General features: G+C 40.7%; 1 long non-coding RNA gene across 3 annotated transcripts in view; it reads left to right on the top strand.

Annotated features, from left to right (window-relative positions):
- The first annotated feature begins 2,148 nt into the window (after positions 1-2,148).
- The window catches only part of LOC103886349, a 44,984-nt gene continuing 30,587 nt past the window's right edge, over positions 2,149-16,545 (top strand). For all 3 annotated transcript variants that reach the window (XR_004184870.1, XR_001904905.3, XR_004184871.1), the window contains exon 1: positions 2,149-2,632. This is a non-coding gene — a long non-coding RNA (uncharacterized LOC103886349). The remainder of the gene's footprint in view (positions 2,633-16,545) is intronic.

The following is a 16,545-nucleotide window of genomic DNA, read 5'->3' as shown; positions in this document are numbered from 1 at the left end:
GAAATAGAAAAGGCAGGACTCAAAGTCAAACCCGAGGAAGAGAGAGAGTTGAATACTGGGTAATGGAGAAAACGTTTAAAGCTGGGAGAATTGAGAATAGAGAACAGTAAAGGCAGCAAATTCAGAAGATAGTGAGTCCTAAATGTCTAGAGTTTTTATTATATGATACTTGACCATACCTGACTGGGGTAACTGTTTAAAGGAAATACATAGTAGTTTGGAAAAGACAACAAAATAAGAAGATCCAAAAAAATGATCAGGACAGAACTATCTCCCTTAGACAATGTCCTTGGATATTAGAAGTGAATATAAGAACACAGTCTGAAGACCCAGCAGAAAAGAGTTTGAACCATAGGAGTTTGAATGCATTATCCATAGATTGTAGGAACATTTACTATTTCATAAAACCAGAAGTTAAGTGAGAGAGGGCAGTTCCAGGGTCATTTAAATCAGGGGCCAATGCCGACAACAAGGACCCAGATTCGTTGCATCTGTCCCCTTTCCTATCCATAGAATGGTGTCCTCTTAGGATGGCTCTCCTCATGGCTTCTGTGGGAAACAGAGAAATCCTTTCACTTGGGTAACTTCTTAAGAGCAAGGAATCCCTTCCCAGAGAGCCTCTTGCAAGTTTCCCTTACATCTTTTCAGCCAGAAGTGCCTTACTCTCCCATGAAAAGCAGTCCTTTGGCAAGGGAAATGAGCTCAACAGGCTATGAGGCACTGATAAAGGTCCCTTCTCAGGGAGTTCTTTCGCCAAAGCACACAACCATTCAGATGGGGGTGAACAGAATCAGGATTCACCTTGCAAAGGAGAAGGAATGAGGATTCACCTTGCAAAGGAGAAGGAACTGCACATGGAATTGCTCTGGTTAATGGCAACTGGATGTGGGTGGGAAGTATTCCTGAACCAGGGTGGTCTCAACCTCCCCTTTGGCTCTCCGCCCTCCTTCTGTTGGGGAGGACTAACTGAGGTCAAGAGAAGTGAGGTAACATACCCACTTGTTGTCTCAGACAGCCCTCAAATCTCACCACCCTCATTCAGTTCAGTGCACTTTCCACCACAACACACTGTTTTCTCCTGGTAACATTTTAAATCACCTTCGTTGAGGTTCAGTGCAGGGCAAACATTTTGCCATGATATTAGAAGACATATCCACCATGGCCATAATGAGGTGCAGCCACTTTGGTGGAAACAGCAGGGAGTTCACAATCAACTCTGGTTTGACTGTTGACTCTTTTCTAGCTGAGGGGCACGGGGCAGCTACTTGCTTTCTCTAGGCCCATCTCTACCACCCTTTCTTTGGCATGTGAGTTCATTCAAAGGAGGTAGTGCTGTGAGGGATGTTAATATGGTTTGGTTCTGTGTCCCCGCCCAAATCTCATGTTGAATTGTAATTTCCAGTGTTGGAGGAGGGGCCTGGTGGGAGGTGACTAGATCATGGATGGATTTCCCCCTTGCTGTTCTTGTAATAGTGAGTGAGTTCTCACGAGAACTGGTTGTTTAAAAGTTTGTAGCTCCTTGCCCTTCACTCTCTTCTTCCTGCTCCAGCCCTGTAAGATGTGCCTGCTTCCCCTTCATCTTGCGCCAGGATCATGAGTTTCCTCAGGCCTCCCCAGCTATGCTTCCCATAAAGCCTGCAGAACCATGAGCCAATTAAGCCTCTTTATAAGTTGCCCAGTCTCAAGTATTTCTTTATAGCAGTGCACGAATGGACTAATACAGATATCATGGCAATAAATGGGGCATTCTGTAAGTCCATGAAAAATGGTTTTGGCCTAGGGGCTATGGACATGGAGATGTGGAAAATAAATACCCCTATTTTTCTGTCCTGTCGTTCTCTGACCTCCATTACTATCTCCCATCCTTGGCCAAAGCAAACAAGAAGCTGAAGGGAAAGATAAGGGCAGGGAGTGGGTGAGGGGAGGGTTAGTATGGGCAAAAGAAAATAAGCAAAAGAGTTGTTGTGTGTGCCTGGTATATACTAGATATATGACTATACATGGATACTATTTTTGTTGTTTTTTATTTGTTTTGTTTTCTAAATAGAGATGGGGTCTCACTATGTTGCCCAGGCTGGTCTCAAACTCCTGGGCTCAAGTGATTCTCCTGCCTTGGCCTCCCAAAATGCTGGGATTACAGGAGGGAGCCACCTTGCCAGGTCTTTTTGTTTTTTTTTGTTTTTTCTTTTTTAGAATCCTGAAGTCAAGTTCTGGAAAAAAGAAAAGTCAAAGTTCGCAGAGATAAGGAATAAGGTTGGCACACTAGATGGTATATTGGGGACCATGGCTCCCAGTCCTCCTGTTCCTCAGCTCTCTCACTGTCCTGCCTGTGTCAGTGCCTCATGGACCCCAGTCTCTGCATCCCCGATGAGTCCCTCCACTCTAACTAAACTGGCCTGTCAGGGCAAGTCTGACAGGAGCTGTGGGGATGACAGCATAGAAGACTATGTGTCTCCAGCTATGATGACAGCACCCTTACAGCATGACTCTTCAGTCATTTTTCCTGATGTGACGGTGATTCCAGCTGACCAGTCAATACAGCCATGCCCTCTTCCCTGTACTCATCAATGACCAGCAAGAGCTCAGGACACCATTCCACTCTAAACGCAAGAGCCAAACTTCTGCTGTCCATGTAAGCTTCTCCTAGCTCAGAGATGCGTCAGTGTGCAACAAGAGTAAATGAGTTATAGATAGGATCTAAGTGTGTACCCCTCTCCCATCTTTCATACCTCTTATTCCTACTTGTGCCTTACTTCTGTTTCCCCAACTGCCCCAGATATTCACTGTATTAGTTCATTCTTGCACTGCTATAAAGAAATACCTGAGATGGGGTAATTTAGAAAGAAAAGAGTTTTAACTGGCTCATGGTTCCCCCAGCTGTACAGGAAGAATGATGCTGGCATCTGCTTGACTTCTGGGGAGGCCTCAGGAAACTTACAATCATGGTGGAAGGTGAAGGGGGAGCAGGTACTTCACACGGCCAGAGCAGGAGGAAGAGAAGAAAGGGAGATGTCACACACTTTTAAACAACCAGATTTCAGAAGAACTCACTATCACAACAACAGCACCATAAGGGAAATCTGCCCCCATGATCTAAGCACCCCCCACCAGGCCCCAACTTCAACACTGAGGATTACAACTGAACATGATATTTGGGTGGGGATGCAGATCCAAACCATGTCATTCAGTCTCCTCACTTTCTCCTTACCCCAGAGTCATGAACTCTAAGGTCCCCACCTGTGGATTCAGAGAGAATGAATCAGCACCCCTGACTAGATATCCCAGCCCCTGAGGATGGAGCACAATTCCCCAACCCCAGAAGAAAATCAGTTTAGTTTCTAAAGCAGATCAGTTTTCCTCACTCCTGATTTACTTGGGACAGTAACTGGATATGACTGCTGTTTTGATTAAGACATTGGGTGTTGGTTTCTGGTTGTTTATTCCACAAATTACCCTCTTCTGGAGGTTTGACCCATCATAGGCACGCCAGATACTGACCAATCTGTTCTAAGTGAACTAATACTCATCAATTCTCTCTCTTTCCAGCTCTTACCCAACTGTTGAATGAGTCAGAGAGAAAGTATTTTAATTGGATTCCTGATTTGATAAGATTTCATGTGTTCCCTTTGAACACATAAAGAACTTCTTCTCCTCCTGCTTTCCCACCTTGTACCAAAAAAAAAAGAAAAAGAAAAAGAAAAAGAAATAAAAGGAAATCATTTTGGAGGAGGGGGTCGGGGAAGGAGACTGTTCTTTCAACAAGAAATGTCTCAGCACCTGCAAGTTAATTTAGAAATGTATAGGTAATTTCAGAGAGGAGAAGATTTAGTACAAATTATGTTTCTTCTAGAAGCAACAATTGCCTTTATTTAATGGATATGTGGGAGAACTTTTTGTTATCTGTGCCTGGAGTTATTTGCTTCAATTACTTTGCTGGGTTTCAATTGTCCCTCCTCCTCCTCCTTTGAAAGAACATTGAGAAAGGAAACCTAGTTCTCTCCTAATGTAATGCCTGTAATGTCACAAAAGAAAGGCATCTATAAACTGTTCCTCTGTGGGAGTGGGCATAGGATCCTTGCTCAGGTAAGTTCATTGGGTGCTAGCATCACACCTGAAAAGGCACAGGTTTGAGCATCACACCTTTAGAGAAGTGGTTCTCAACCCAATTTGCACATTTAAATCACCTGGGGGGAGAGAGAGAGCGAGAGTGTATGTGTGTGTGTACACACATACACACTTATTTCCTGGGCCCCACTCTGGAGAATCTAATTCAGTTGGTCTGAAGTACGGCCCAGGCATTGGTAGGTTTTGTTGTTTGTTTGTTTTTGAGATTGAGTCTCGCTCTGTTGTCCAGGCTGGAGTGCAGTTGTGCGACCTCAGCTCACTGCAACCTCTACCTCCTGGGTTCAAGCGATTCTCTTGCCTCAGCCTCCAAAGTAGCTGGGACCACAGGCACGTGCCACCACACTCAGCTAGTTTTTTTTTTTTTTTTTGTATTTTAGTAGAGATGGGGTCTCGCCATGTTGGCCAGGCTGGCCTCAAGTGATCCACTCACCTCTGCCTCCCAAAGTGCTAAGATTACAGGTGTGAGCCACCATGCCCAGCCTCTAGTGATTCTTATGTGCATCCAGATTGAGAACCACTGCTTAGAGCTTCAAGAAGTTTGCCTGTACTTAGCTTCATTATCCCATGACCCAGTTAATTTTCTTCTGAAATTCAAAAGGGGATCCTTGAAGCTAGTTGGCTATTTGCAGCAGATGACACTCAGCTGCAAAGAAAAAAAGGCACTGCAAAGAAGAAAATGAAACCTGTAAGGGCCAAAGTTCTTAGAAGCAAAATGTTCCAATCAGAACATTGGGTGAACTGTAGGCCGGGTGCACAGGTTCATGTCTGTAATTCCAGCACTTTAGGAGGCTAAGGCAGGCAGATCACTGGAGGTCAGGAATTCGAGGCCAGCCTGGCCAACATGGTGAAACCACATCTCTACTAAAAATACAAAAATTAGATGGGCATTGTGGTGGGTGCCTGTATCCCAGCTACTTGGGAGGCTGAGGCAGGAGAATCACTTGAACCCAAGAGGTGGAGGCTGCAGTGAGCTGAGATCAAGCCATTGAACTCCAGCCTGGGTGATAGAGCATGACTCCATCTCAAAAAAAAAAAAAATACCAAAAAAACAAAGGACATTAGGTGGGTGAACTGTGAGGATGTGATGATGCTTCCTCTCTCTTCCCCTCTACACATGTACCCATGAGAATGCTCATGTATGCACACAGGCTGCATGTGCGCGCGCGCGCACACACACACACACACACACACACACACACACACACACACACAGTGACATGATACAGTTCTACACACAAACTCCAGATTTGTCCCACCTGGCACCAAGCTCTGAAGCAGTTGACGTCTGTTTGTCAAAATGGTCTTCCTGCACTTACTGGTCTGCAGGTGGCCTCAATGCAGCAACAGGTGGTGTTTCATCTTAAGTTATTCATTTGGAATTCCAATACATGTTCCCGTAAATAAATGGTGTGATCGTGGTGATAAATTTCCATAGTACAACTGAACTGAAGTACAAAATGTATTCTAGAGTAATCACGGTGGAGTTAGAGCACTAACAACATAGGTTCGCCTCACTGGATTCCTATGACACTGAGGTATTCTGTACAACAACAATTGCAGAGGCAGGAAGAGTGACATGCATGTGGCACAACTACCAAATGGCAATGATAGAGGGCAAGGCAAAGGTATGGACCAAGCTCAAGGGTGAGACCTGAGTGAGGCTTTGTAGACCAAAGATAGGGAGCATAACAGCTGAGTTTTAAGATCTAGGGGATAGAATGAGTTGCTGTGACAGAGGTGAGATAAAATGGGGGCTGCCTGTTTAGGAGATCATAAACATATACCAGGGGATATTTGGAGATCTTAGTGAACCCCCAAATTTATAATGGGGAGCTGTCTGTGGAGGCTCCTGACTTTCTTCCAAGTCACATGTCCATAGAGAGTTTTCTCTGATTTTTGTGCAGATCCTGGTATCCCTGGACCATGTTTTCCAATTTAAAGAGAAAGTTTAATCTCAAATGTCATTTTTCACAAAGAGATAAAGTGTTTATTACAAGGAAGTGGTGATGACTGCAGTGAACTAGAAGAAGATACCCCATTTAAAAAGGGTAATCACTGCTCAATTCTAGCCAAAGGCTGCCAAGATGGGCAACATGCCCAGTTCTCTAATTTTTTTCCTAAGACAAACCAGAAATACAGATCTTAATATGGTGTGTTTTTATTTTATCCTGGAAGTTCTAGCTAATGCAATAGGACAAGAAAGGGAAATAATGCAGCACTATTCACAATAGCCAAGATTTGAAAGCAATCTGTGTCTGTTAATAGACAAATAGAAAAAGAAAATGTGGTACATATACACAATGGAGTACTATTCAGCCGTAATAAAGAATGAGATCTTGTCATTTTCAACAACATGGATGGAACTGGAGGTCATTATGTTAAGTGAAATGAGCCAGGCACAGAAAGGCAAACATGGCATGTTCTCAAGTATCTGTGGGAGCTAAAAATGGAAAAAATTAAACTCATGAAGATAGAGAGTAGAAGCATGGTTACCAGAGGCTGGGAAGGGTGGTGGGGCGTGGGGATGGTTAATGGGTACAAAAAAATAGTTAGAAAAGATAAATAAGACCTACTATTTGTTAGCATAATAGGATGACTACAGTAAAACATAATTTGTTTATTTAAAAATAACTAAAAGTATAATTGCATTGTTTAAAACACAAAAGATAATGCTTGAGGGGATTGTTACTCTACTTACCTTGATATGATTATTACACATTGCATGGCGGCATCAAAGTATCCCATGTAATTCATAAATATATACACCTACTATGTACCCACAAAAAGTAAAAAAATTTTTTAAACAAAATGAAATGTATACAGATTGAGATGAAATAAATAAAACTGTTTGCAAATTACATGTCAGCATGCCTATGTAGAAAATTCAAAAAATTTCCTGAAATGAATAAATAATTATAACAAGGTTGCAGGACATAAGGTTAATATACAGAAGTCAATTGCTTTCTTATATGCCAGCAATGAACAACTGGAAATTGAAATTGAAAACACAACACCATTTACATTAGTACCAAAAAATGAAATACTTAGGTATAAAACTCACAAAATATGTATAAGAGCTATATGAGAAAAACTATAAAATTCTGATGAAAGGAATCAATTAAGATATAAACAAATGGATAGATATTTGATGTTCATGGATAGAAAAACTCATTATGTCAAGATGTCAGGTCTTCCCAACCTGATATATATTGTGTTGTGATTCAACACAATCTCAATCAAAATTCCAGCAAGTTATTTTAAACTGATTCTAAAATTTATATGAAAAGGAAAATGACCTAGAACAGCTAACATAATATAAAAGAAGAACAGGCTAGGTGTGGTAGCCTGTGATTCCAACACCTGTGATCCCAACACTTTGGGAAGTTGAGGCAGAAGGATCACTCGAGGCCAGGAGTTCAAGATCAGCCTGAGCAACATAGCAAGAACCCATCTCTACAAAACTGGTTTTAAAAAATTAGTTGGGTGTGGTGGTGTGTGCCTATAGTCCTAGCTACTTGAGAAGGTGAGGTGGGAAGATTGCCTGATAGCTCAGGTGACAGAGCAAAATGCTATCGAAAAAAACCAAAAACCAAAAAACAACAACAACAACAACAAAGCCAGAAGGCGAACACTACTTAACTTGAAGGCTTACTATAAAGTTACAATAATCAAGACAGTGTGATACTGGTAGAAAAGTAGACAAATAGAACAATGGAACAGAGCCTATATCCATAAAAAATATATCCATAAAAATTTAATCAAGTGATCTTTGACAAAAGAGTAAAGGCAATTCAATGGAGCAAGGATAGTCTATTTAAAAAATGGTGCCGGAGCAACTGAATGTGTATGTGCAAAACAAAACAACATAAAACAAGTCTAGACACAGATCTTACGACTTTCATAAATATTAACTCACAGTAGATCACAGAACTAAATGTAAAACACGAAACTACAAAACTTTTAGAAGATAATATAGAAGAAAATCCAAATGACCTTGGGCTTGGTGATGACTTTTTAGATACGACACCAAAAGCACAATCCATGAAAGAAAAAAATGATCAGTTGAACTTTATTAAATTAAAAACATATGTTCTTTGACAGATATTGTTAAGAAAATGAAAAGGGCAAGCTGTAGACTGAAAGAAAATACTTGCAAAATATGTATCTGATAAAGGATTTATAATCCAAAATTTACAAAGAACTTTTAGAACTTGACAATAAGAAAATGAACAACCTCATTGTAAAATCTCAGCAAAAGATCTGAACAGATACTTCATCAAAGATTATATACAGTTGGTAATTAAGCATATGAAAAATGCTCAGCATCATATATCATAAGGAAATTGCAAAATAAAGCAATGAAATACCACTATGCACCTATTAGAATGTCCAATATGGAAAACACTGACAATACCAAATGCTGGCTAAGATGTGGAACAACAGGAGCTCTAATTTATTGATGCTGGGAACGCAAAATGACACAGCCATTTTGAAAGACAGTTTGACAGTTCCTTAAAAAACTAAACATTGACTTACCATATGATCCAGCAGGCGAAACCTAGGTGTTTTTCCAAAGGAAGTTAAAAACATATGTCCACACAAAAACCTAAACACAAATGTTATAGCAGTTTTATTCTTTTTTTTTTTTTTCAGATAGGCTTTCAATCTGTCACCCAGACTGGAGTGTAGTAGCTCAATCATGGCTCAATGTGGGCTCAACCTCTCCAGGCTCAGGTGATCCTCCCACCTCAGCCCCCCAGGTAGCTAGCTGAGATTACAGGTGGGCACCACCACACTGGCTAATTTTTGTATTTTTTTGTAGAGACGGGGTTTTGCCATGTTGCCCAGGCTGGTATTGAAGCAGCTTTATTCTTAGCTGCCCAAAACTAGAAACAACCAAAATGTCCTTAAACAGGTGAATGATAAACTGTGTTACAGCTACAATGAAATATTATTCAGCAATAAAAAGAAATGAGCTATTCAACCCCAAAAAGACATGGAGGAAGCTTAAATGCATATTGTTAAGTGAACGAAGCCAATCGAAAAAGCCTACATACTTTATGATTCCAACTTCATAACTTTCAAGGAAAGACAAAAATATAGAGACAGTTCAAAGATCAGGAAAAGGCAAAACTGTAGAGATAGGGGTTCTGGGGGAGGGAGGAAGGGCTACAGGCAGAGCATAGAGCATTCTTAGGGCAGTGAAACTATTCTGTATGATGCTGTAATGGTGGGTCTGTGACATTTTACATTTGTGAAAACCCATAGAATACACAACACAAAGAGTGAATGCTAAGGTAAACTGTGGATTAGTTAATACAAATGTATCCCAAAAATGTTGATAACTGGCCAGGCATGGTGGCTCACGCCTGTAATCCCAGCACTTTGGGAGGCCAAGGCGGGTGGGTCACCTGAGGTCAGGAGTTCGAGACCAGCCTGACCAACATGGAGAAACCCCATCTCTACTTTAAAAAATACAAAATTAGCCGGGCATGGTGGTGAATGCCTATAATCCCAGCTACTTGAGAGGCTGAGGCAGGAGAATCGCTTGAACACGGGAGGTGGAGGTTGTGGTGAGACGAAATCACGCCATTGCACTACTCCAGCCTGGGCAACAAGAGTGAAGCTCCATCTCAAAAAAAAAAAAAATGTTGGTAACTAATGTATTTTTCTAAATATGGTATAAGCCAACAGTGGAGCCAAACAAACTTATCTAAGGCCATTAATTCTCTGAGACTTTGAGCTTTCACTCCTGTGTGACTGATTCTAGAGTGAATAGCAAACAAGTCTGTATTGAGATGTGTTAGGATGTCAGCTAGTTACACTCATCTACAAATGACACTCCTGTATACTGGGGAAGCTCTTACAAATTCATGTCTCAGGAAGATTATAAATTACAGCATGTCATCAATTTCCTAGGCCACTTGTGAATGATTAAAACCATGGGTAAGAACAGTTTGCTGTGTTGGTACACCAGGTTAAATGCATGTTTGAAGATAAGCTATTGGCAGTAAGAAATGGAGGTTGAATTGTTCATGGGACCAAGATGTGGTTCAATGAAGATCAGCAGATAGAAAAGGAAGTTGATTTGCCTGACAAAGAATGTCTTCAAAGTTTTAAAATAGAGTGAGAGATGATTTCTTAGAAGGAAAGCGCTCCAGTAAGGTATCTATCAGTTCACTGCAATGAACTAAATGCTTTTCACCTACCTTATCCAATAAATGTCTTGGGCGTTGATCTGCATTTTGGGACTCTGCTCCAGGAAATGGAAAGAGACAGAAAAGCAAGTGACATTTTCAGTTGAATAAAAGGAATCAAGTACACAAATAACTAGACTTGAAGATAAAAGTCGCAAAAGCGTATTCTCTACAAAGGAGCAGAACCAGGCATCCATTGAAGGAAAAAGAAAAAAGCCTTCAAGGAAGTAGGGCATTTTGAAAGAGCCTTGAAGGGTTGGTAGGATTTTTATAGAAGGAGATCAGACAAGATGACAGTCCAGGTCAATAGGACATTGTTAGCAATGATCCAGATCAGCGAGGACAAATATTAAGTGATGCAGTACACACGGGGTAATGGAAAGTGTGGCTGACGGGTGAGATCTGGACATTATGTAGAGAGTTTCGAATGGCAGGCTAAAGCATTTGCACTTAATTTGGTAGGCACTTAGCAGGCATCAAGCACTAGATGGGACTCAAACTTTCCTTCTCTTCTCTGTCCTTGGGCCTGATGGTGTTGGAGAATGCCCATTCTTCCCATATGGATCTTTGTTATCTTTTTTCTACTCTTGCCACCCTTCTTATCCCCTTGCTTCCACTTTCTCACTCTATGCCTGACAAATTTCAGATCTCTTTCTAGCCTTCTCTCTTCTAGGCAAGGAATAATGGCCATAGCCTAATCTAATTTCATTCTCCTTTGCCCTATTTTTAAGGATTTTCTGGGATGTTCCCAACATCCCAGCCTAAGTCACCAAATAAACCACTCTCTGATCTCTGACTTAAAAATACATATATATTCCCTAACAAGTTAACAGTTCCATCAAGAGATGAAAAAGCATTTGCTATGTGGTTGAGATGACAGATAGTCCTGGTAGGCCCAGGATGAAGGGCTTCCTGTCATTAGCTAGAGGGTGATAGTTGATGCAAACCTAGGAATGAAACAGCCAGCCAGCCTCAGGCGCAGCCCTCTTCCAAAAGCAAACAACCTCTTAGAAGGTGTGCCATAATCCCTATTTTATGTGTTTTATATGCATTTATTGAGTGTGTAATCTGTACCAATTACTGTGTGAGTTTAGGGAATGGAGTTATAAAAGACAACGTGTCTATGTGGCTCACAGCCTAGAAGGAGAAGAAATGAAAATATCACAATAGTGTGATAGGTAGTATGCTGATGTCTAGAGCTATGCTTCTTAAATTTAATGTGTATGCAGAATCACCTGTGCATATTGCTAAAAGCGCATTCTCCTTCAGTAGGCCTGTCTGCATGTCTAACCTGAGGCACTCAGGTAATGCCTAATCTGCAGATGCTGGACCATATTCAAAGAAGCAAGGATCTAGAGAAGTTCCCAAAGAACGAGGGAACTTCATGATCATATTTGATCATGGCAACAGATGAGTTTCCTTTTTTAATGTGAATTCTCCAAAAATAAAAGGAATTATTTGGGAGGGGGATACGTAATACAAATCTATCCAAATATAAGAGGACGAAAGACAATATAGGATAAGGTTAGTCTCTCTCCTACTCTTTGCTCCTAGCCAGGCAGTTCCCCTTCCTAGAAACAGCCACCATAACCAATCTCTTTTCTAGCCTTCCAGAGTTAATTTTTTTAAATATACAAGCATATATAAATATCCCTCTTTTTAAAAAAATCACTAGACCCAGTCTTTACTAATATGTACCTTATCAAGTTAAAAAATATATTTATTGGCCGGGCCTGAGGGCTCACACCTGTAATCCCAGCACTTTGGGAAGCCAAAGCTGGTGGATGGCTTGAGGCCAGGAGTTTGAGACCAGCCTGGGCAACATAGTGAAACCCCATCTCTACTAAAAATATAAAAGTTAGCTAATCTCATAACCCAGACCAGCCTGGGCAACATAGAGAGACCCCCATCTCTACAACAACAACAAAAAAATTAGCTGGACATGGTGGTGCGTGCCTATAGTTCCAGCTACTCAGAAGCCTGAGGCAGGAGGATCTCTTGAGCTCAGGAGTTTGAGGCTACACAGAGCTACGATCACACCACTGCACTCCAGCCTGGGTGACAAAGCGAGATCCTGTCTCTAAAAAGAAAAAAAACTAAATAAATAATGAGGGCTAGAGTCAATTGAACAACATTTCAAAAGCTGAAGAAAGAAAAAAAATCTTCCAACCCAGAATTTTATATACAGCAAAAATATCCTTCAAAAATGGAGGTGAATTCTGATGACATTCAGATTTGTTTTCAATGAAAAAAGTTGTCAACAACAGACCTGCACTATGAGGTATTTCTTCAGATTATAAAAACAAACAAACAAAACAAAACAAAACATGCTAGAAGGGCACCAGAAATAGTAAAACTATGAATATGTAAAACAGACTTATGTCAGTTCAGGTCCTCCAAAAGGCAGATGCCAAGATGGACCTAGACATGCATGAGATTTACTGAGGGAAAGCCTATGAAGGATAAAAGGAAGTGGAAGGAGGAATGTGGAGAACCTCAGATGGCAATGTAAGTCTGACATCTGAAAAGTGACAGGGAAGGAAGGAAGACTGTGTAGAAGTATTACTGCAGTGCAGCTCTGAGAAAATCTTTTCCAGCCAATCAGAATCTCTGGAGTAAAGAATATCCATGAGAGGAGTCCCACATCAGCCAAGAATGGCCTGGCTCTAGTACCTCTGCTATGCTCAGTCACTGGCTGGGGGATAGTATGGCCTTGGTATGAATGCCCCAGCAGACCTACAAGTGTGGCAACTGGAAGATATCCACCAGCTGCTCTCCTCACAGCAGGGTTCTTGAAGGGAGGTCTGAGTGACTCACTCTCATGACTGCCACTAGACTAGGATTAATTTTTTTCTTATCCTATTTTTTAAAAGTCATATGACGCTGTAAAGTAGAAGTTAAATCCCTGTATTGTGGGGTTTATCATGTAAGTAGATAAAATATATAGAATAGCAATAAAATGAAGGATGGGGAGGTAAATGGAACTATAGTGTTGAGGAATTATATGTTACATGAAGTAGTACAATATTAACTCTAAGTAGGCTGTGATAAGTTAAAGATGCATATTTGTAGCCCTAAAACAACCACTATAAAAAGTAATGCGAAGAAGGATAGCTAAAAAGTCAATGTGGGAATTAAACTGGAAATGTATATATTTCCTTAGCCCAGAAAGACAGGAAAGGAAGAACAAAAGGACAAAAACAGATTAGACAAGTGAAAAGCAAATAGCAATTGTTAGACCTATATTTGATCATATGCATAAATGCATTCAGCATTGATAGACTAAATACTTCAACTAAAAGAGACAGATGGGATAAAAAAATGAAAACCCACCCATACTGTGTCTACAAGAGACAAACCTTACATGTAAACACTCAGATTGAAAGCAATAAGCTAGATAAAGCTTTTTCTTGCAATTAGTCATTTTACTCTTGTACATATTTATGGATAAAGTCCCAGCAACGAAATGACTGAATCCAGAGAATGTGCACTTGTAATTTTGATCATGTCACCATAAATAGCATATCATTTTATCTTTCCACCCAGCGTATGGATAGCATACCTGTCTCCACAAACTCTTACCAACAACCAAGATTTTTAAATCTTTGCTAATCTGAGCGATGAAAAAAAAAAAAAATCACGGCAGGGCATGGTGGCTCATGCCTGTAATCCCAGCTCTTTGGGAGGCCGAGGCGGGCTGATCACAAGGTTGGGAGTTGGAGACCAGCCTGGCCAATATGGTGAAACCCCGTTGCTACTAAAAATACAAAAATTAGCCAGGTGTGATTGTGAATGCCTGTAGTCCCCAGCTACTCAAGAGGCTGAGGCAGCAGAATCGCTTGAACCTGAGAGGTGGAGGTTGCAGTGAGCCAAGATTGTGCAACTGCACCCCAGCCTGGGCAACAAAGCGAGACTCCATCTCAAAAAAAAAAAAAAAAAAAATCCATTGCAGTTTTAATTAGCACCTCTCTTATCATGGATAAATTTTACAATAATGTTTACTTTTTTCATTTGGTTAAAAGCCATATGTAACTCTTTATGCATGTAGTTTATATTCTTTGCCCATTTTCATATACGTATTTGTTTTCTTATTGTTGTATACCGACTCTATGTGAGATATATTTCACATTTTCCTCATTTATCATTTGTATTTAGATTTTGTTAATCATGTTTTTTGACACGGAGAATTCAAAAATTTTCACATGATTGTATTTAATAGTCTTTCTTAAATGGCTTCTGTGTTTTATGTCATGTATACAAAGACCTTCCCTAGTCCAATATTACTTTTCAATCCTCTAATCTTTTGGTTGCAGTGCTGTGTGGATTCAGGCAGGAATCCAACTTTGTTTTCTCCCCCTCAGACCTGATAAGTCACCAAAAGTTCTTTTTCTAGAATGCTCGTGTAATGGCCATGGATGATGAGGTGCTGCAAAGAGCCCTGGCTGAGCCATAAGGGGAAATGGAGGCTTCCTTAAAAGGCCATATCTGATCTGAGTCTTGAAGAATATGTAGGAGTTAGCCAGACAAATGAAGACTGGAGAACAGAGTCATTTGATCCAGCTAAAGACTGGAGTTTGAGAGAGGAACGGCAAGAGAGAAGCTTCAAGAGATGAACAGGGAGGCCTTGGATGCCATGCTTAGAAACTTGAACTTTATTTTTTAAATGAAGGGATACCATTGAATAATTTTTTAAAGGGAGATAAGGTAACATGTGCAGATTTGCATCTTAGAGATTCTGGAGCTGAGCGCAGTGGCTTGTGCTTTGTAAGATCCACTACTCCGAGGCTGAGGTGGGAGGATCACTAGAACCCAAATGTTCAAGACCAGCCTGAGCCACATAGACACCATGAAAATTTAAAAAATGTGTGGCTGGGCATGGTGGCTCACACCTGTAATCCTAGCACTTTGGGAGTCCAAGGCGGGGATATCACCTGAGGTCAGGAGTTCAAGACTAGCCTGATCAACATGGTGAAAAACCATCTCTACTAAAAATACAAAAATTAGCCAGGCATGGTGGTGTGTGCCTATAATCCCAGCTACTCGGGAGGCTGAGGCAGGAGAATCGCTTGAACCCAGGAGGAGGAGATTGCAATGAGCTGAGATCGCACCATTGCACTCTAGCCTGGGCGACAAGAGCAAAACTCTGTCTCAAAAAATAAAAATAAAAATAAAAATAAATGTGTAAAAGAAAAAAAAGGGGGGATTATTCTGGTAGCAATGTGGAAAATGTATTGGAATGAGGCAAACCCAAAGGCCTGCAGAGCCCTTTTAAGTGAAAGTGGCTCCTTATGAAGATTGCCTGCCCTATATCTCTTGGCTGATAAGTGGTTGGAATGGGTCTGAAACCAAATAACTCACTTTGAATTATTTCTCCATAGTTTAGACAAAACAACAGACAATTTTAAGACAAGGGTAAAACCTGTCAATTAGCGGTTTGAAGTGTGACTCTTTTAAAGCTCAAATCTAGTGTACTTGAACTCCAGTAAACTCATCTGAAACCTGAGCGTACAGCAATTTCTAAGTCAGTTCAACTATAGGATCTCTTAGTTGGAAGGAAGCCCAGAGGTCCCTCTCCCACCCAGGACAGGAATCCCTACTAAAACACACCCAACAGATGGCTTAAGGCTCCCTGTGTGAACACTCTTCACCTTCAAAGGGGAGCTCACAGGCCTCCTGTTCCTCTGCTGGTCAGATCTAAACTTAGAAAGTTCTTTCTCATGTTGAGCCAAATTCCTTCTCTCTGTAACTTTTACCCTTCAGTCAGCAATGTCTTCTCCTGAGTTCTCATTCCTCAAGGGAAAACTATTAGATTTAGAGATAGTAGGCAGTAGGAAATGCTATGGTGGGGCTATGATAAAAGTTTACAATGTTTAAAACATGCCAATGGATGTCCAGCAATGTGAATGTACTTAATGCCATTGGACACTTAAACATGTTTACAATGATAAATTTTATGCTATGCATATTTTGCCACAATTAAAAATTTTAAAAAATACTTTTCAAATATACCAGAATGATATGCTGACCAATTAAAATAACATGGCAAGATGCTTTGAATGTTAAATGTCTATGGCCCTTCAGAATGACACTGGGTTTTTATGTTGCCCCCTCTAATTCATTCTTGTTTTTCTTCTCATAACATTTTCGTAGTTTACTCCCATCCCTTCTGTCTTTCAGTCAGGGTCTCAGTCTACCTTTGAGAGCCAGGTTGCTTTTCTCTCTT

The sequence above is a fragment of the Papio anubis genome, chromosome 7, assembly GCF_008728515.1.
Source record: "Papio anubis isolate 15944 chromosome 7, Panubis1.0, whole genome shotgun sequence".
Taxonomy (NCBI): Eukaryota; Metazoa; Chordata; class Mammalia; order Primates; family Cercopithecidae; genus Papio; species Papio anubis.
The sequence above is the reverse complement of the archived record's forward strand: the minus strand, read 5'-3'. Positions and strand labels throughout refer to the sequence as shown.